Source organism: Hesperophylax consimilis, chromosome 29 (assembly GCF_061612785.1).
Source record: "Hesperophylax consimilis isolate HC1 chromosome 29, BYU_Hcon_1.0, whole genome shotgun sequence".
In the NCBI taxonomy this organism is placed as follows: Eukaryota; Metazoa; Arthropoda; class Insecta; order Trichoptera; family Limnephilidae; genus Hesperophylax; species Hesperophylax consimilis.
In genome coordinates, this window is record NC_142864.1 from 10136120 (window position 1) to 10159048 (window position 22929).

Below are 22929 nucleotides of genomic sequence, written 5' to 3' on the forward strand. Positions count from 1 at the left end.
AGAGCTACCTACGACAATACGTTGCGAGTTGGTCTAGCACATTACGCGCATTCGCTAGAAGGTTCTAGCCTATTGCCTAGGCATAATTTCAGTGCCATCGAAACTACCAGACGAATCTTGCCGAAGCGAGTGACCCGTAGTTTACCAGCGATCTCGCGCAGCTACTGATGCCATCGGCCGGGCTATATAAACAGGCCCGACGCAGCGAGCAGTCAGTCAGTCATCAGTCGTTCAACAATTTACAATACTTCGCGAGTGACAACCCGCGCAGGACAATATACCAGGCTCTGCATGGTTTATTTATGGACTCCAACGGGATCACAGCGCCCTGCCCCCATCGTTCCTGGCCTGGATCACACAGCGCCCTGGTTACAGCACATCTGACAAGCGCTACATCCACGCACCTAGACCACGCGGCATCCTCGCTAGTCTATGCACCTCCCGCACAACCGCCGACTAGTTCCACCGCACCTTTCGGCTTCCCTGTCAGTACTGGAGCTCCTGAAAGACCCACGCTCTTCACCAGTACCTGATACGTCAACGAGTCCGGTCACCAGCAGCGGCGTCGACTCACTGACCCGCGCTTGACCGCCTGCATCCGGAGTCTTCATCATCGATCCTCAAGTCAATTCAAATACGGCAACCTGACTCCATAACACACTGTGATCTTCACGACATCTTTCATTTCGTGCCTCCTCACCAGATCCCCAAAGAATAAATCTATTACAAAATATAACATTTTTAATTTCAACACCGAATACATATTCGTAAAAAATTGATATTATTTTGAATTTGATGAAATTCTGAAACTTTAATATTACCTCGGTAAATATCATTTCATTTTTACACTACCCATTAAAAAGTATTGGTTTCGTTGTCTATTGAACTGTGCTCACAGAGTGAATTGTTGAAGTGATTCCAGTGTAACATACTCCTTCCCATTCTACTGTTTAACCCTCCAGTCTAGTAGAAGTACGAGGTCGAAGTGGATAGTCGAAGTAGTAAGTAGACGGACGCGGGGAACATGAACCTCCCCGTAGAACAAAGGGGAGTCATTCCTTTCAATTACCACTCCATTTCCCGTGGCATTGTATTGCAACACTGTGCAGGATTTTCCGTTTATCGTTACCGCGTAAATACTGCGACATCTCTAAATAGTATAAAATAAAGTCGCTATCCGCGTCTGTCTGTTTGTGCGCTTAGTTCTTTTAAACTTGGCAACAGATTTTGATAAGGTTTTCATCTATCATTTAGAGAATTTCCTTTCGAATTTTATTATATTCATGGAATGTAGAGATAAGTCGACGTTTATCCTAAAATACACAACCTCAAAACTTTACTCCTAATTCAATTCAATTCAATTTGTTTATTAATTTCAAAAACATTACAAAGTTTTTCATTTCAAAGCGTTTTTAAAATAATTTTTATAATAAGAATTAAAAGATCAATATTTACAGTGTGTATATTAACTATATCAGTGATAATAGAGCTTGCCTTTTAAAGGAAGCTTCATTGATGACAAACATGTCGATATCCGAATTTATTCTGTTCAACAGCAAGATTGCTCTCCCCACAGGCATGACCATTGGCAAGTTAGTTCTGCAGGCCGGGAGATAAAATAGTCTATGTTGTCGGTGACGTAGATAACCATCGGGAACATAGAAATGAATGCTCTCCATGATGACCGAGTTTTCAAACCATCCACGAATCAGTCTAAAGAAATGTGTAGCAATGCGCACATCTCTCCTGACCCGTAGATAGTTCATTCCGAGCATACCCAAAAGAAAGTCAGTGGGATAGAGCCACGGGTAGTAGCCATACTCCCTCATGTAGAGAAATCTCAAGAATTTCTTCTGAACTCTCTCCAACATGAGAGAATACTTAACCTGGTGTGGACTCCAAATCACCGACCCACTTTCAAGTCTACTCCTTACTAAGGAATTAAATAAAACTATAAGCACCCGGTTATCTCTGAATTTCCTTGCAGTGCGTAGAACAAAGCCCAGAATTCTAAGTGAAGTGCTACATGCCGCCTCAATATGAGCATGAAATGTCAGTCTACTATCAAACATGATTCCAAGATCCTTCATTGTCGAGACACGTTTTAAACTTCGGGCGTCCGTTGAATACCGGTAATACCAGGTATGACTCGCCCTAGTGAATGACAAAATTAAACATTTAGAAACATTAAACTCAATCCGATTTATTTTACTCCATTCAACAATTCTATTAATGTCTGACTGGAGTTGATTGCAGTCTTCTAAATTTAGTATTTCTAAGAAAAGTTTTAAGTCATCAGCAAAGAGAAGAAACCTAGAATGCAGAATTACTTCTGAAATATCGTTTATAAATATGGAAAAGAGGAGTGGGCCTAAATTACTGCCTTGGGGTACCCCCGATCGTACAAAGAAATGGTTAGATTGGAATAGTCCATGAGACACAAACTGTTTCCTGTCTGCAAGATAGCTAGCAAAAAAAGTAAGTAGTCTTATGGAGAATCCTATTGTAGCCAATTTATTGAGTAAAACGTCGTGATTTACAGTATCGAAGGCCTTTGAAAAATCATTGTATGAACAATCTACTTGATGGCCTTTGTCTAATGATTTAGATACGTAATCCGTAAACACCAATAGGTTGGTTTCTGTCGATCGACCTTTTCTAAATCCATGCTGTTCAGAAATTAGAAACGGTTCAACTTGTGGTAGTGTGAATTTATGAAGAATCGATTCGAACAATTTAGCCGGTGCAGATAGTATTGCTACCGGTCTGTAATTTTCCACAGAAATCTTTATGCCGCTTTTATAAATCGGACAAATTTTTGATATTTTCCACAAATCAGGAAATACACCAGTTTCTAGGGAAAGGTTAAATAAGAAGCTTAGTGGCAGTTTTAAAAACTCGGCACAACCTTTTAAGAAAAATCATTCACAACCCCGAGCACCGCCGGGGGTTATCCTTAGAAGATAGACAAACACAATCAAAATCATTTCTGTAGGCCTTTTTAAGATACACAATTCCATAGTACATTGTTTTAATATATCTCATAAGGTTTAGCGAGCGTTAGCAATGTAAGCGTCAATAAATATATTTTTTTACGATTTTATTTTAAAACATCCACTTTTCTCTACTTTCTATAAATATAATATGCATGTTTTATGTATATGTAAACCTTTCGGAAGAAATTCTCTAAATGATACTTAAAACCCTATCAGAATCCGTTGCGTAGATTAGAAGAATTAAGCGCACAAACAAAGGAGGATCGCGACTTTTTAATTACTATTTAGAGAAGAATAACACCAAAAAAATTGAATGAAAGAATTACACATTTCAAATATAATTTCTGATGAATAACTACTAACATTTTATGTATTACTTACAGGTAGGTACTTTATCGGTTCATCGCTTTAAAAGTTAAAATCAGTTCTAATTTTGAAAATGACGCTTAAATTCTAAGCAAATATGAGTTCTAGAGTTCATTCAACCAGAGTTATAGACAGAAACACAACCGAAATTAGTATTTTTTAGTGACTAGTAACAGTTTTTCATTAATTTGATTGATAAATAGGTAAGAATTAAATATACAACAAGAATTCCAACAAAACTTTACACATAAAATTAGCTAGGTTGATTAGGTCACGCGCGATCTATCTTGTGACAAAAACCACGCGGTTGATGGAAGGTTAATTTAAAAAAAATGCTTTTTAGTATTTGCATATATTTTAGATTTTTCGCGTTTTGTAAACCAAAATTACAAATACACGATTTTATTGTTTTTAAATCCTTTGTAGATTTGTGTGTAATCATTTTGAAAACCTATACAATGTTATAACAAAGTTGAACTGAACGGGTATTTAATTTTTGATTTAATTAAATTTTAACCCTTTCATGTTAAAATACAACAATACAACATCATACAACAATACCAAGTGTCACAGTGAACACATACTTTTTTTGCTCCACAAAATTTAACAGTAAACATTAATCTAAGGACTCTATGTAGTGATTTTTATTACAAAAACTCAACTAAAATCTAAACTTAAACAGTGAAATAATAGTTGCAGCTGCCTAACTGGTAACTCTTTATTTATAACTTAATATCTCAAATCTCAACTGTCACCAGAGCGCATTAGACACACACAAACAAACGCCATACAGAAGGAAGTACTACTGACATACACATTCAGAGTATCGAAGTGTGCAAGTGAATTGCCTATCTAACTTGTCACAGACAACTCAAGTGCAGGGTTGTCACCACTATATTATATAAAATAAAATTAAAATAATTTTATAAATTCCAACTTGCAAGATGAGTGCCACAGATGCTCTTTCTTATATCAATAAAGCGAAAGAAGAAATTAGTGCTCTATACAGTAACATAACGGATCCCGCTTTAAAACTAACTAAAGATCAGATGACCAAACTACTCAATAAACTGTCCAACCTCTCTGGCACTATGTTGGATGTAGGTGTAAAAGTTGGAATTCTCGAGGGACAGGTCAAGTCGTACGAGCACATGGTCTCTTCAAAATTGATAGATTCAAACTCATCACAAGAATCCACAAACTCATCAACTGTATCAATGTGTGAAGCTGCCGATGAGCTCGAAGAGAGGAAAAAACGGTCAAAAAACATAATTATTTTTAACTTCCCTGAAAGCTCAGCCAGTTCCCATATAGAAAAAAATACTGATGATACAACGAGAATCTTAACCACACTAACAACTCTTAACTCATCCATCACCCGAGCCAACATAACAACTTTTCGTCTGGGAATCACAAAACCTGACAAACCTCGACCTCTTAAAGTCATCCTTGACAGTTCCATCCAAGCCATAGACATACTGAAGAAAAAGAACAACATAACCGAATACCCCGGTATTAAAATTTATTCAGACCAAACTCCAGCTCAAAGAAACTATCTCACCAAGCTACGTTTAACACTAGAACAAAGAACCAAAGATGGTGAGATTGGACTCACAATAAAATACAAAAATAATAAACCTGTTATTGTAAATAGTAACTCAAAAAACTAAAACCTATCATGGCTTACTATCAGAATATCAGAGGCTGCCGCACAAAACTTAATGAGCTAAGATCATCGATTCCAATCCATCCCTTTCATATATATTTCCTGACTGAAACTTGGTTGGATCCGTCCTTTAACACAGAAGAACTAGGCTTCATTTCACACAACACCTACCGCTTAGATAGAAGTACCGCCACCAGCACCAAATCAAGAGGAGGAGGTGTATTAATATCAGTCACCAAATCTATAACTTCATCCAGGCTAAAATGCAAACACAAAAATATAGAACAAATTTTCCTACTACTCAAGACGAACCTAGGAAAAATCATTCTTGGATGTGTTTATATTCTTCCCGGATCAATTACACAAATTTACGTAAACCACATTGAAGATGTAGAGGCCCTCAAGCTCAAATATCCGGAAGCTAGAATGCTGCTAATCGGCGACTACAATACTCCCAATACAGACTGGATTACCCATAGCGATAACTCAACAACTCATTTTAATACATCTGCTAATTCTCGTGAAATTATAAATATGTCAAATTTCCTAGGTCTTAAACAAATTAATAATGTATACAACTCTAATCACCATTTACTAGATCTTGCATTTAGTAGCGATCCTTCAGTAAAATTATGTAAATCCATAGACCCCCTTCTTCCCGAAGATTCCCACCATCCTCCCTTAAACATCACCATTACTAACAACTTCCTAAACATTTACTCTAATAGTGTTCCTAAATATTCATACAATTTTGCAAGGGCAGATTATCCACTCATAACAAAATACTTAGAAAGTACAGACTGGTCCTTTTTAGACAAAAACACAAATGTTAACCAAAATCTTGAATCTTTTTACTCCATCATCAACACGGCTATTGAAAATTATGTTCCCTTAATTCAATTCAAACCATCAAAGTTCCCCAAATGGTTTAATAATGACTTAAAACACTTAATAATTAACAAAAAAATCTGGCACAAAAATTTCAAAGAGAGCAACTCTATCTCAGACTACAAAATATTTCATAAATATAGAACTGACTGTAAAAAGCTCTCCAAAAAATTATATCAAACATACATACTCAACACAGAAAAGTCTATTCCTTCAAATACCAAAAACTTTTTTACACATGTAAACTCACTAAGAAAAAACAAACCTAACCTACCAACATACATGTATTTCGAAGGGAAAAGTAGTAGTGATACTAATGACATCGTTAATTTGTTTGCCGACTTCTTCAAAAACGTTTACGATAATGATATCCCAAATGTTCAACTTCCACCCTTTCATCCAAAGGAATCGGTCCACATTCCCGCTTTACATATAAATGTTCCTGATGTTATACGCAAAATAAAAACACTCGACTTAAAGAAAAAAGCGGGTCCTGACAAAATTAGTCCTGCCTTTCTAATTAACTGTGCATCAATAATAGCCAATCCACTATGTCATATATTTAACCAATCATTAAATTCTGGATGCTTCCCCGACCTATGGAAAAATTGCTATCTAACACCTGTATTTAAAAAAGGCGATATTCATGATGTCACTAATTACCGACCCATCTGCATGCTCTCAACTATCCCCAAACTGTTTGAAAAACTTATCCTCGATAAAATCTCCATACATATTAACAACATCATTGTAACTAATCAACATGGATTTATGCCAGGCAGATCCACACTAACAAATCTCTCCTTATATGAAAATTTTATAGCATTTTCACTCGAAAACAAAACCCAAGTCGACTCAATATATACAGACTTTGTAAAAGCGTTTGACAAAGTTAACCATAAAATTCTTCTTAATAAACTTAGTCAAATCGGAATTGAGGGTAAACTATTGGAATGGATAAAAAGCTACTTAACAAATAGAAATCTACAAGTAAAAAATAATTCTAACCTTTCACACAAATTCATAGCTACTAGCGGTGTACCCCAAGGGTCACATTTAGGCCCAATACTGTTTCTCCTTTTCATAAACGATATTGTTACTGTATTTGATAAAAATGTTGAAGTGCTACTTTTTGCCGATGACCTTAAACTATTTAAAATTATAAAAACAATAAATGACTGTATTCAAATTCAATTAAATTTAAATAAACTTCAAGATTGGTGCAAAACTAACAAACTTTATCTCAATATTAGTAAATGCCACATTATAAGATTTTTTAGAACAACACAACCCCTTAACTATCAATACAAAATTAATAATGTTTCTCTCGCCTCTGTAAGTGAAATTAACGATCTCGGCATTATTTTCGATTCAAAATTTAACTTTCTTTCACATGTAGAAACAGTCACCAACAAAGGACTAAAAATGCTCGGCTTCATTCTCCGAAATGGCAAAGACTTTAAAAATATTTCAACACTAAAAATCTTATATTCCTCACTTGTTCGAAGTCAAATCGAATATAATTCTCCTATTTGGTGTCCTTACTTTAAAATCCACTCCGACTCTATTGAAAAAATTCAGCATAAATTCCTAAGATACATTAACTATAAACTCGGTCTACCTATAGAATCAATAAATTACAATCACTTGATGAAAGAATTAAACTTACTTAAACTCTCAGATAGAAGACTTATTTCCGATTTGACTTTTATTTTTAAAATTGTCAATGGTATTATAGACAGCCCTGATATATTAAGCCTAATTACCTTCCATATACCCACTAGAACCACTCGATCCAAAATTCTTTTTAATTTCAATAACAATATCAGGACTGAGTCATTTAGAAACTCGCTTACACCTAGATTGCATGCAGTTGGCAATTTTTTGCAACACATCTACTACTTTCTCAGAAGTAGTAGATGTGTTCAACTGCACGGAATATAGTTATAAGAAGGCTATAATAACATACCTCTGTCGTAATTATCAAAGTTATTAGGCATAATACCATTCTATTCATAAGTTATCACAGAACCTAAACTATGCACTTACATCAGATATCAGACAGAAGAGTGTTATCTAATAATTTTATATACTTAATCAAAACTATAATTTTTCCCAAAATTGTTATGAGATGTCTTACTGACAGCCCTGTTTCAATAGAGCTAACTCTTAGTTCTCAGCAAATTCAACCAAATCCAATATTGAAGGTAACAATAACCTCAATACTAAACTACTGTACGGATTGAAAATAAAAATGCTATTGTACCTATGTATACCAGATGTTATTCTTGTTTAATTTTCAACATAATTTCTCAGTAATTATTCTGTTTAACATAATACTGTTTCGCTCCTGTGAACCACTGTAAACATAACTCATGTATATTGTAAAAGCCTTTTACGGCGTCTAAATAAATAAATAAATAAATAAAAATATCAGTGTTGGCGTTAGAACCAATAGAGGGACCCATCTGCGTATCTAGCACTGTTGATCCACAAAGGATTTATCGATATTGTCGATAACTTGTCATCATTCCCGAGCAGGACTGCAGATCGCAAACCTACAAACAACAGTTCAGTTTTTAATTTTTTTCAGTTTTTAGTTTCAGTTGTTAACTCTTTTTTGTTTGTTGGCAATCTGCTAACTAATCAAAATTAACGACATTATCGATAAAACCTTTGTCAATAGACCATGTCTGTGGAGAGGGGGAAAAGGCCCCGTAGTAAGCGTTCAAAGATGGTGTGAAAGGGAGATATGTAAATACGAATGTTAGAGAGAGCGCGCGTATATTAAAAAACCATAATTATTAAGCTAAAATGGTGAAAATGTTTAATAACACAAGACTCGTTTGAAATAGAGCAAAAATCTCTCGACAAATGCTTTAGATACATTTAAAGATACACTGTGAATTTGTTGATACCTATAACATATTAAATAACAGAACAAAACGTGTTTTTAATCGTTTTCGTATCTTACTTTGCGATTTTTTTCTATCGAGGGAATTTCATATAATTAACGTTTCAGCCTAACAAATGTATTGACAGTATCTTAAAAAATAACATATATATTTTCAGGAACTTAAAAACTTAAGGTTTTAAGAATGTGTTATAAATCGGTAGAAATTCGAAAAGCGGGGCTTTTACGTTAACTGCAATTCCAGTTCAAAAAGTAGTTAATTTAAATGCTAAGTACAATTCCTTATCCTTAAGGCGAAGCTTAATGCCAAATCACTATTTTGATTAATCTTTATAACGAATTGGGGAACATTATGAACATAAAAAAATATGCTTTAGATAAATTGAAGGTTTTCTCATCGCTTCATTTGAGAAGAATACAAATAAAATAACAAATTACTAAATAAAAAATATAAATGTTAACTACTAAAAAAATTTTTTTTTTCAATAGAAATGTATGAACGCATAAACGAATCAACTTTAAAAAAATACATTATTATAGCTAAGATTATCTGTGACAGTTTTACTAGATTAACTTTATTGCTTTCTTATAAAATTATTTTCAAAATAAATAAAAACCTGTTTTTTGCTAGAAATCGAACGTTTCTAGACTCCGTTTGTCAAGCGATTTTAATGACTATTACCTACAATATAAGGTGTACCAAGAATATACACATTTTTGGCTTGTAGCTTCCTCTTAAGTAGAACCGAAATCGCTCCTCTGGTCCTTAAACGGTTCTTTAAAGTGATGTGTACCATATATACATTCATAGTTAGTTGTTGGGAGGTGTAAGAAGTTTATAGATCTAGGGTTAGTTGTATGTATACGTTATTTCCACGTGGCCGGGAGATGAAATATCTCCCAATGCACTTATCCGGGGCTTCCTTGAGATGAAGCGAGAATCTTGGACGACACGTATAAGAAAATTTTATGCGGGAAATATAGGAAACGTTTAAATATTCACCGTCTTAATAATAATAATAATACTTGGATGACTTGTATAGCGCCGTTTTTGTGCAAAAACACCTCAAGGGCGCTGTACAAACTTATAATACATTTCTACAGTGATCTATGTTATTACTTAACTATTTATGGAGAAAATATACAGTACAATACTTACCTGGTAGGTCACTTGATATTAACACTTAATTAACATTATCTAATTGTTTATTGGCGAAATTTAGATACAGGATTTAGGACTTAATTGAAAAATTGAATATAACTGGACTTTCTCTTGTGATTGGTATATTTAATTTAAGGGTACGACAGCTTAAAAAGGTAAATTTTTAGTTTAGACCTGAATTCTGTTGGACTTGTTATGGATCTTAGTTCCGGAGGGAGTTTATTCCAAGCCTTCGGCCCTGATACTCCGAAAGCGCGATCACCAAACTTAGTATTTGGCTTGCGCATAGGTTCTATCAGTCTGCCTACAGCTGCTGATGTTGCTGATCTAAGCGTTGACTGCCTCAGACCAGTGTTACACATAGTTCAGAGATGTAGGGAGACGTCTTACTAATAAGATTCTTCCACGCCCGTTCAACGTTGGTGTAGTGTGGTCTTAGCCGAGCCTGGTTTAAGACCGTCTTAACCAAACAAACGCCATGATAGTACGTAAAGTTTTTCACTGAATTATTGTTTAGTTTGCCCAACTTTTAAAAAATCATCAAGATTTTTTGTAAAAACTTCCTTCGGCATCTTGAATTAATTTCTTCCATTACATATAAGCTATATTTTCCCGCTTTAATGAGATATTTTCACAAACTATGAATACCAAACCCCTCAGTCCTCCGGCATATTCTGACGGAAGTTGGAGTATTTCCGCTTTGCAATAAAATCCAAATAAATACAATAATTCTGAATATATCCAAAAAATGTTGAAAGATGATAAAATTAATATTTAAATTATAATTAGAAATAAACGCACAATTTTTTAAATGTTAAAATTTTTAATGCGAACGTAAATATTTTTTTTAAATAACTCGCATTACGTTTTTTTTCAAACTAAAATTACTGATATTACAGTGATAGTGAAAAAATATATCAAAACGCAAGCGTTTGCTTTTTTATTTTTATTTATTTATGTCTACTCTTGAATACACATTTTACAAATGATTACAGTGGTTTATATTGTAGTACAGATAAAAAAGTACAGAAAAAAAGGTATAAAAAATAAAGAACATAGGTTGATATAGGTAAAACTGTCTGTGGGTGATATTGTATGTTACGTGAACACCTCACTAGGAGAACCTGTGCTGAGGTGTTAACGTGTTTGTGATTAAGGGTGACAGGTATTTTTGTGTTGTGGTAGAAAGTAAATTTTTTTTTTCACAGACATATTGAAACATGAAAACACACATTTATATGTGAGTGTGTGTATTTTTGGATAATTCTTGAAGAACGTGTATAATATTTAATTTTACTTATTATATTTTGGTTATGTTTGGTTTGGAATTATAATATTTTGAATAAAGTGAATATCTTGATTTTTTTATCCATGCTACGATATGTTTTTTGATAAAGTTTGTAGATGTATTTGTAGTCATTCGTTGTTTCAAATTAATGGGCATACTGTTAAAGAGTTTGGTTGCGTAGTATTGAAAGTGTCTTTGTCCGTGTGTGGTGTGTGTTATCGGAATGTTCAGTGTTTTATTTGTTGATGACCTGGTTTTTATTATGGCTTTTGGTTGATTTGTAATATGAAGATTATTATGGATGAGATGTAGGAGAGCAGATGTCTGATCTTGAAATTTTAATTGCTCCTATTATATACACTTATTGCTTAATGTTATTCTATTTTCCTTATAATTAGTGTAACTCACTCACCAAGCACAAGAACCAGTTTCTTCTTTGGAGAGATTGCAATTAAAAATATATGTTGTACCAATATGTAATTTGTATAACACCACTGTACCCACTTATATCTATATTAAATAATTAAAAAAAAAATACAAACACTAGTTTCGATTTCAGTCTGTATTTGGTGTCAGTGTGTTTTCTATTTCTGATCTCCCTATACTTGAGTCCAGCTTTTTTATATACAAATTTTATATTGTTGAGATTTTTGAATGAGCGTGGGATTTCGCTATAGAGTTTAGTACCAAAATATAGGAAGATTTTTTGTCCAAATGTTGTATTCATAATTTCTTATTGGATATATGTATTTTCCAATAAGAAGTGTTATTTTGATATTCAATCGTAAAAGATCAATGGTTTCGTTGCTTGTGTGGCACGTAGCGCCGTCTTGTTGAAAGTAAACGTTGTCCAGATTAATACCATCCAATTTCGGCCATAAAAAATCATTAATCATCCCTCGATAGCGCAATCCATTCACCGTAACTGTTGCGCCAGCCTCATTTTCGAAAAAAGTAAAGTCCAATGTCTCCGCCGGACCATGAACCGCACCAAACAGTCACACGTTGAGGATAGAGGAGCTTTTCAACAATAACTCTTGGGTTTTCCGAGCCCCAGATGCGACAATTTTGCTTGTTGACGAAGCCACCGAGGTGGAAATGGCACTCAAGATGATTTGCATTTGATTCAATCGAGTGAATTTTAATAATTTCAATGCGTTGTTGAAGCTTGAAGTTCTACTTGTCAAAAAATTACAGCTTCAAAAGTAACATCTACCGAAATAGCGGGCTATTCAAAATAACACCTCTTATTGGAAAACCCTGTATATGACTCTGAGATCTAGTGTTTCTAATATACGTGTTAGTTGTTATTTCTCGTGTTTTGTATTATGAATCTAAAGGATTATTAGAATTGTTGACATAACGTTAAGATTGTTAAAGATTTCTTCAGTGCTAGTTCTTAGAAAATAATGTTCATGATTGTTTTTTGGGTTTATACATATAATTAGTGAACTAAGAATATTATAATTTTCACTGCCCCATCCGTTAATAGCGTATTCTAATAGTGGTTGGAAGAGATGCCTCTTATTTTCATTATTTTATTTATTTTTATTTAAGTACATAAAAAAGGCATGTTGCCCAAAAATTTACATAGGTACATGGGTGTTTAAATACATAATAATAACAAAAATAGTAACAAAATAAATAAGCTAAATATGCAGAAGTAAATAACAAATAAGAATGGGTAAATACAAATATGTTCATAAACGATTTGTTATTGTCACACCTGTACTGGTGAGACACTGATTAGGTAGGTACAATGTTACTTCTCTTTAAATAAAGGGCTTCATCGCAATATCAGCAATCTTGATTGGTTGATTTCATATCTACTTTTTATGTTAGTGTACCTAAATCTCATTTGCACATCAAAATGAACAACTTTGTCGTGTTTTTGAAATAATAAATTGAATTCAATAGAAAAAAGAGACAGGTATAGGTTTTGACAAGGATAGGTTTTAAATCGTTGTAGAGAATGATGACACAAGCACCAGGTGGCATCTAAAATTTAGGTTTATAATTAAAGCGTTGAGTGTTGCTTGGACATTATCGAGTATCGGGTGGCACGATTTCAATTTAGAAATTTTAATTCAATAACAGTATTTTTTCCATTTAAAAAGGAAGATGCAAATATAGGGAAAAAATTAGTTGCAAGATGATATTGTTAACTAACCATCACGGCGTTTCTCCGCAGGGGTAGGCAGAGAGGACGGACCGCCAAACAACTCGGTCTTGGCACACACTCCTTGCCTCATTCACATTCATACATCGTCTCATAGATACTATTCTGTTATTCTGACACTTGACATGGCTCGACTCTAGTATCTGACTCACGTGGTCGTGCCATTTCTTCCTCGGGGCTCCTTACGCTCCTTTCTTCGATCGTTCGTTCTACATGCCCAAACCATATAAGCGTCCCTTTCTTGATCTTTCTCATTACACTAACATCAGCCTTGCACTCTTTTCGGATCTCCATATTTCTCACACGATCATACATGATTTTACCACACATACGCCTCAGGGATCTCATTTCTACATCATTCAGTCTACTTTCATCCTTTCTCTGCCAGTTCCATGTCTCACTTCCATACATCAGGGTAGGTACCACCACTCCACTGTGGACAACTAGCTTCGATTTTTGGACAATCTTTTGTAAGCGCCAACTGCGTTCAGTCCTCCATTAATGAAGTTACCTGCATTTACCCTTCTTTCAATATATCTGTCAGCCTGATGATAATGTTAATTCGGAATTTGAAATAGGAGATCGATAAATAGGTCACAGTGGTCGAGTGGTTTATACCGCCTGTCCCGGTAAGACAAGAGAGATCCTGGGTTCAATTCCTAGTTGCGATCGTTATCTTTTCATTTGTCTGTGTTCTGTTTCATGTTTCGTTTAGAATTATCAGTATTATGTTCTTCTTCAATAATATATTACAATGATCGGTATAACCTTGAAATAAGTCAAAAAGAAAATTTGTTGCTGTTGAGAAGTAAGAGCTTCATAAATGCACGCACAGATGGCAGTGCATAGAGCTTGCGTAGAAGTCCGCAAGATGGAGCCAGTGGCCAGTAGTCGCCAGGGCCAGTGGGAAGGCTCCCAGACAAACTTACTGTTTCAGATTCCAATTAGCCAGCTACTAGTTAGGTCGACTATCGAGTCACCTTTATAATACGCGGAGTATTAATTAAATCACTGATTAATCTAAAAGAACCATTTATTTATAAACTCCTTCCAAGATGAGTTGGAGACCTGTTTGTACGAACACAACAATTCCCGAATATTATTTGATTAAATATTTATTCAACGCTATAAAGTGGGGATATATTATCCAGGTTGTGATTATTTAAGAGTCAATATGCTCTGGCCACGCGTTACGTTGAAAATGTCAGCGGTTCCCCAGAAATAGTATAGTGAGTCAAGTCAGAAGTTATTATCCCTTTCGAACCAAACCGAACCGAACCGGGGCGAGCTTCCGAGCTTTATTTTTATACTCGTACAGACTCACGAAAAGCAACATGTTGTTTTTACCCCGAATAAGAACGCATTTGCCAAATTCTGAGAATAAGCTGAGATTAACTTACTACCTGTAAACTCAGCATCACGCTAATTAACATATCTGAGATTAAGAGGAAGCTACAAGCAAAAAATGTGTATATTCTTGGTATACCTTATATTGTAGGCAATAGACATGAAAATCGCGTGACAAACGTTCGATTTCAAGCAAAATACTGGTTTTTATTTATTTTGTAAATAATTTCATAAGAAAGAAAAAAAGTTATTCAAGTGAAACTGTCACAGATAATTTTAGCTTTAATACTGCATTTTTTAAAAGTTGTTTCCTTTACGCGTTCATACATTTCTATTGAAAAAATATTTTCTTTAGTAGTTTACATTTATATTTTTTATTGAGTAATTTATTATTTTATTTGTATTCTACTCAGGCGAAACGATAGAAAAACCTTCAATTTATCTAAAGCATAGTTTTTGGTATTCATAATGTACACCAATTCTTTATAAAGATTAATCAAAATAGTGAATTGGCACTAAGCTTCGCCTTAAAATAACATTTCTTCAACAAAATATAGTACCTTACCTAATATAACCTAACATAATTTAACCTAACCTAACCTGACCTAACCTAACTTGACCTGAACTAACCTAACCTAACATAAACTATATATCTACATGAGTTTCAAGATAGTACAGGTTTTGCAGAAACTGTATCGGTCAGAAGTATTTGGTGACAAGTTCTGCACAGTCAGGTATCTAATTCTCAAACTTCATATTCCCCACCTTCATTCCCTCCCAATCCCTTCTGCCAGACAACGTACGCCAAAAGAGGATGCCGTAGTCCAACAGGCTTCAGAGACAGTCGACAGCAGATGGGACTTAGATAAAAAATGTTTATTTGGCTACGCCGGTTTTGAATCCGCGATCTCTTCGCGAGCGAAAGGATCTTGCAGCCCGTCTAACATAGTATATTCTGCTGATTTTATAAGTATTGTGTTCAAATTAAAAAATACATCGGATTAATTACCAACCAAATTGGTTAGGAACGTTGTTTTGAAACAACACGCTCAGAAAAAAATATATAAATACCCAAGTCACGATACGTGTGTAAGTATAAATATATTCGGCCGCTGAGTGAAATATCAGGAACCGTTTTTACAAAGATGATAATTAAAATTTCAACGTATTTGTTACTACGTTTGCCTACTACAGGGTTTTCCAATAAGAGGTGTTATTTTAAATTGCCCACTATTTCGGTAGATGTTACTTTTGAAGCTGTCATTTTTTTACATTTGACAAGTAAAAACTACGCCATTAATAAAAATAGAACGATACACGCTTCAACAACGCATTGAAATTATTAAAATTCGCTTGAGTGAATCAAATGCAAATCATCTTGAGTGATGAGGCCAATTTCCACCTCGGTGGCTTCGTCAACAAGCAAAATTGTCGCTCGGAAAACCCAAGAGTTATTGTTGAAAAGCCTCTCTATCCTCATCGTGTGACTGTTTGGTGCAGTTTATGGTCCGGTGGAGTCATTGGACCTTACTTTTTCGAAAATGAGGCTGGAGCAACAGTTACGGTGAATGGATTGCGCTATCGAGAGATGATAAATGATTTTTTATGGCCGGAATTGGATGGTATTGATCTGTACAACGTTTACTTTCAACAAGACGGCGCTACTTGAAACACTAGCAACGAAACCATTGATCTTTTACGATTGAATATCAAAATAACACCTCTTATTGGAAAACCCTGTAGAAGAATCTACAATATATCTACATGTGAACAAAGTATAAATACAATACTAAACTTATTTGTGGAGATACAATGTGGATTTATTTAGACGTGCCTATATTTTTCCGGAATTCTTTGGCGTGAATCACTAACGTCTTCTCCGGTGGTGATTGTGTTTAATATATTATAATAGACTCGTCTAAGTCTATTAGTATAATATATGTAAGTATATAGATACAATATAGAAGGGAAGCTAGAAGGAAGGATGAAAGTAGATTAATGTTGTATATATACGAAATCCCGCATGTATTGTAAAACCATCTATGACCGTGAAACCATGTGACCCTTGTCGTTTTTATTTTAGGGAATGAAATGTAAATTGAAATTGGTTTGGCTTTACGTACGATGTTTTATGCAGCTTTTAAAAAGCTCTGAAGTTAAAGCACCGCAATGTGCTTCGAAGCGTGAGCCAATTAAAACAGTCCGAAAGTGGCACACCCAATAATACCCTCCTCGATATTAAAGCTCTAGTGGTAGATACTCTTAATATTGCCACTAGAGCATATTTTTGCCCTGGTGGTATATACTTTTAGTATTGCCCTTGTAAAATACCAGCATTCAGATTCGAAACGTTATTTGAAATGACTTTAGTCTTAATTGGTGACCTATATGCGAATAGCTACGAATTTTCAAATCTTGCTTTTCCCCGTATCCTTCTCTTCCCCTTATTCTTCCTACTATTTGCATTGCTCATCTCCTTCCGTCCACATCTCCTTCCTTCCACATCTCCTTCCCTTCCCCATATTTTTGCCTTTTCCATATCCTTCCCTTATTCATCTCATATCCTTTCCCACGTCATTCCATTACTTATCTCCTTTCCTTCTCCATATCCTTCTCTTCCACAAAATCCTTACCTTACTCATATCCATCCCTTCCCCACGTCCTTCCATTCCCCATCTCTTTCCCTTCCCCATATCCTCCCATATTCCTTCCCTTGCCCATCTCCTCCCCTTCCCTATATCCTTCCCTTTCTTATCTCCATCCCTTCTCCATTTCCTAGCCTTATTCATCTCTTTCCCTCCCACATCTCCTTCCCTTCCCCATATTTTTGCCTTTTCCATATCCTTCCCTTATTCATCTCATATCCCTTCCAACGTCATTCCATTACTTATCTCCTTCCCTTCTCCATATCCTTCTCTTCCACAAAATCCTTACCTTACTCATATCCATCCCTTCCCCACGTCCTTCCATTCCCCATCTCTTTCCCTTCCCCATATCCTCCCATATTCCTTCCCTTGCCAATCTCCTCCCTTTCTCTATATCCTTCCCTTTCTTATCTCCATCCCTTCCCCATCTCCTAGCCTTACTCATCTCTTTCCCTCCCACATCTCCTTCCCTTCCCCATTTTTTTCCCATTCCCTTATTCATCTCATTTTTTTTCCACGTCTTTCCCTTACTTATATCCTTCCCTTCTCTATATCCTTCTCTTCCACAAAATTCTTCCTTTACTCATATCCATCCCTTCCATTCCACATCTTCTTCGCTTCCCCATCTCCTTCCCTTCCCTATATATCCTTCCTTTTCGTATCTCCATCCCTTCCCCATCTTCTTGCCTTACTCATATCTTTCCCTCCTACATCTCCTACCTTTCCCCAAATGAGGTTTGTTGTGAGGCTGGATAGAGAGGAGAGGGGAAGACGAAAATTGGAAGTTCCTAGCTAATCAGATCTGGTCACCAAACACGGCTAAAGCCCTTTCTAGCAACGCAATCCACTGAAAGTATCTACCACAATGGATTTTACAACGTGAAACTGTATGATTAGTTGCGTCCACCTAAAAGTTGTTGGAATCCGTGACTCAATTCAATGCACTGATTTTGAAGAAACGTAATGATCCGTTTTTGAGTCAATTATATTAAAAAATTAAATCCAACAATATGGCGATCATAAAAAAGTGTTCAAAAATTGTAACACGTGTAAAAAAAATACAAAAATCTAACACAAAATTTTAATTAGGTTATATAACATCTCATTTTATAAAATATAAAGCCGCTGTCGCCAAGTAAACTTCACTGTTTAAAATAGTCTAACCACCATGTTTATTTAATGCTACGTATACATACGCGAGCCGAACTGCCGAACTGAACCTCAACTTATGAGAAAGGAACGAAGCAACCGCAAATGGCTCACCGACATTCGACAACAATCGCCGCCATCTGCAAACTGACATTGCTCGATGGCACTGACTTGATCACGTGACATTTAAAAATCCGTCGCTCGCCGAGACCTGTACTGCAGTCGGCATCGAAAGCATACTAATATGCGAAAATTAACATTCATAATTTTTCTGTCCGTTTCCGGAGTGCCATTTTTAAGGCGATCCAATTGGTAAAATTCAAATTGAATAATGCAAAAAAAACATAGCCTTGTAGCATCTTTCTCAGTTACAAATGGCATTAATCTGTTTTCTAGTAAAAAAAGTCCAAAAAACGGCGATACACTACGTAGTGTTTTGGTTTGAAAATTTGGTCGCTTAGAAATGTTTCAGATGCTTTAAATAAATACTGCGAGTAGAATTTATCTTGGCCTTTGAAATAATCGAGTATTTTTTAGATAAACCTTTTTATAAGCCCAGAAAAAAATAATGTATAAGGCCTATGAAAACTGCTTTAAAGTTCAAAATCTCCAACTTACGAACCCATTTTCGGTTATGATTTGATTGTATAATGTAGCAAATTAAGTTATTTATAAAATGATCGGAAAAAATTTAATATTTATGCCTGAACATCCACAAAATAAAATAAAAGGCACTTTTTGGCCATGTTTTTTTTTCTTGCATAAATCAAAACAGGCGGATTTTAAACCTTATCGCCATCTACGTAAGGGGTGTTATTGATAGCGGCTTGATTGATTTAACGAAAAGCCCAAGATGTGTTATTCTCGCAGTATTTAATTTAAGAATTCTATGGTATTTCTGACAAACTTTGCATTTCTTATCATTGAAAGTTGAAACCAATTCGATCCCAGATAAAAAAACCTTATAACAATGAAATAAGTTTTAACGTGTAATAATAACACGGCAGTACCACGGCCTCTGGCATATTGACCGGTATATTTCAAAGATGCTGTCAGACAGTCGGAGAAATTGTGTGTATTTCCGCTTTTCAATAAAATCCAAATATATTTCTGAGCGTATTCAAAAACTAAAAACTGTTTTTCAAACACGCTTTCAAATTTTATTATGAGAAATAAACATAAAATGTTTTAAATATTAAAATTTTGAATTCATAGAGCTGAATATTTTAATTATTCTGTGTTTCACTTTTATATTTAAATATAAAGCTTGGTGTTTTCTCTTTCTGATACCGTTTAGATCATATTTCTATCTATGAGGGTAAGTGAGACCATAATATATTAGCTGTTCGAAAAAGCGATCAAATCGACTCTACATTGTAATAACTGTTAGTTCCCAAAACCGAACAAATTAGCCTGAGAAATTAACCACTAAACACTACGTGTGTTTTTTCTTAGATGTATTTATGTCAATTGGTTTTTACGGTTATAAAAAAGCAGGAACTCATAAACTGACCCGTTTAAAAAATAATGCAAGCTTACGACACTAACTAAAAAAAACTCACCGTTTTTTTTTCAAGCAAACTTCAGTTTTTACTCCATAACCAATGCACTTGTAACTTTTATGACAAATATCACACTAGAAACAAACCACTTTCACACAAACACATCACTGTCACTTTCTGCGAAGAAAACTATAATACAGATATAACACTTCAAAACTAGTCTCATTACCACACTTTTCCAAGATGTCACACTTCACATGAAGCTTTCACCGATTATTTTTAAGCTTGGCGTTGTATTACTTTCAATGCCTGAAACTCGCTAAATCCTTTTACGAAAGATTCGGGTTCGTTTGTCGACATTACTTGAGGCTATTTCTGACGTGTGTTCGGATCGCTCGGGTCCGACGAAGCTGAGGTGCCACGACTGGCGTACATTATTGAGAGGCAATAATGTGTGCGGGAAACTCAGTAGCTCCGGGTAAAGTATAGATTCTTCTGCAGTTTTTGTCGGCCACTGGGTTGCGTGGTGTTGGTATGTCGTTATAACATCAGAGCGCTGCTTCTCAATCTTCTTCGTCGGTTCCTCATTGCTGAAGATCGTGACTCGTGACTGTCTGTCCACCAATTTCCATTGTGGACACTCCTCGCGATTATGTGCTCCTTGGAGAGCTGCGAACACCAACCTGTCGGATGACAGTGATACTCTTGGTAACTCCAGCGCATTAGTGACCTTATTCTGCTTCCCCTAGCCAACACTTTGCCAGTGGCTGAGATTCTCGAAGTCGGGGTAACCAGTTTGGCCTCAGTAAAATACGCTGTAGTTGAAAGCCTATTGTGAATGCCTGGCTTGGCCTGGCTCTTCCAGAATGGGCAAATTTGTGAGTCTGTCAGTCCATGGAATCCTGAGCAATCCAGAATCAATCTTCTGGCATAACACTGACAAACGACAGTTCGAAACATTATTACGAAATGATTTGGTAATTTTATTCCTTTTCTTTCTATGGTATTGTTAAAAATAAGAGATTGCCAGATGTTGCCGCACAAACGGGGATAACCGTGATCTGGGGGTAATCCTATATTGATTAACTCTCCCTACGTGACCCTGACTTCTGGAGTCCCCCAGGGTTCAGTCATGGGGCCCCTACTTTTTATTCTGTTCATCAACGATGTTGCCAAACTTATAGATTCATTCGGACTTCTTTCCCATTGCTATGCTGACGATCAGCAAATCTATTTCTACTGTGCACCGAATGAGAAAGACAAATTAAAAGATATCACTGTTAAATTTGTACCATAAGAGAGTGGATGTCTTCGAACAAACTTAGACTAAATCCATCCAAAACAGAATTTCTCTGGACATCAACAAAAAAGCGCCAGTCAATGTTAGACAAAACTCCTCTCATTACCTCTGGCTGCAACATCATCCCTAAAAATGACATTAAACTCAGGGGTGTTCATCTAGATGAAGATCTCTCACTCAAATCCCAAATATTAACAAAACAGTAAGCGCAGGTTTCTTTCACCTTCGTCACATCAAATCTATAAAAAAAAATATTCCGGCTAACGCCACAAAGATGTTGGTAAACTCCTACGTTGTATCACGACTCGACTATTGCAATGGCATATACGCAATCCCTTAAATATACACTGACAGACTTCAGTCAGTTTTCAACAGAGATGTTCTTTATTTCAAATAAATCCATTTCAAATGGAAATGCAAAATAGGTATTTTCCATTTTGCATTTTAAATGCTTTTCTAAAAACCATTTTGCATTTTAAATGCTTTTCTCAATGCATTTTCCATTTTAAATGCTTTTTTGCAACATTCTTCCTACTTTCTCCACTCATCTGTTTTTCATAAGCCCCAAATATCAGTCGGTCCTCGACCTCGCTATGAGAGATAATTTACATTTGTCAAGTTGCTCCCTGGTAGGAGCCCTGGCAATTGAGTGATAACATTACAAAAAATACTGAACATGGGCCATGACGCTGTAATATTAAATATTAGATAGCAGTTTCTATGTTTTAACGTTGGCAACATTAGTCCCGCGCAAATTTTTTGTGGTTTCATAATCTGTAGTCGTGGTGTTTTTGGATTTACCATCATGTAATATTTTTGTTCTACATTGATGTCCATTATTAAATGACAAAATTGTTTAAAAATTCTATAATTATTCTAATTGTTTGACCTGAGAAACCATTTTGCATTTTCAATGCATTTTGAAAATAGGTATTTTGCATTTTGCATTTTACATTTTCAAATGGAAAAGTTTTGACCCATATCCATTTTGCATTTCGAATGGTTTTGGGTACTCATTTTGCACATCTCTGGCAAGGCTGATAACTGGCGTGTCCAAATATTCCCACATATCACAACATTTGCGGAACCTTCATTGGCTTAAGTGCCCTGAGAGAATTCAATTCAAACTCTGCTGGATGGTTTTTAAAGCCGTACATGATATGGCGCCACCCTACTTGTCGGAACTCTGCATTCCAAACGATGTTAATGTTAGGCAAGCAACGCTTCGATCAGCATCTTCAACAGCAATAGGTAGACTTTCAGTACCTATGCGCAATCACTATACCAATTGTGGAGACCGAACTTTTGCAGTAGCAGGCCCAACAGCTTGGAACAAACTCCCTTCATATTTGCGAAAGATCGACAGCTCATCTGAGTTCAGAGCAAAACTAAAGACTCACCTTTTCAACTTGTCGTATCCAGAATGATGACCTTTTTTATTTTTTTTTTCATCAGTAGTATTTCATTGCTCCGTCCAGGGGATTTTTCCACTTGACTTTTTTTTTCACCGTTATTAACCGTTTATTA

The 22929-nt window shown here is 35.4% G+C and overlaps 1 protein-coding gene across 1 annotated transcript in view; it reads right to left on the reverse strand.

Moving 5' to 3' along the window:
* Ca-alpha1D (Ca[2+]-channel protein alpha[[1]] subunit D) overlaps positions 1-20439 on the reverse strand; it is a 229062-nt gene extending 208623 nt beyond the window's left edge. Inside the window, exon 1 of the mRNA XM_089649395.1 lies at positions 20163-20439. The gene's annotated coding sequence lies outside the window, so the exon portion shown is untranslated. The remainder of the gene's footprint in view (positions 1-20162) is intronic.
* Between the last annotated feature and the right edge of the window lie 2490 nt (positions 20440-22929).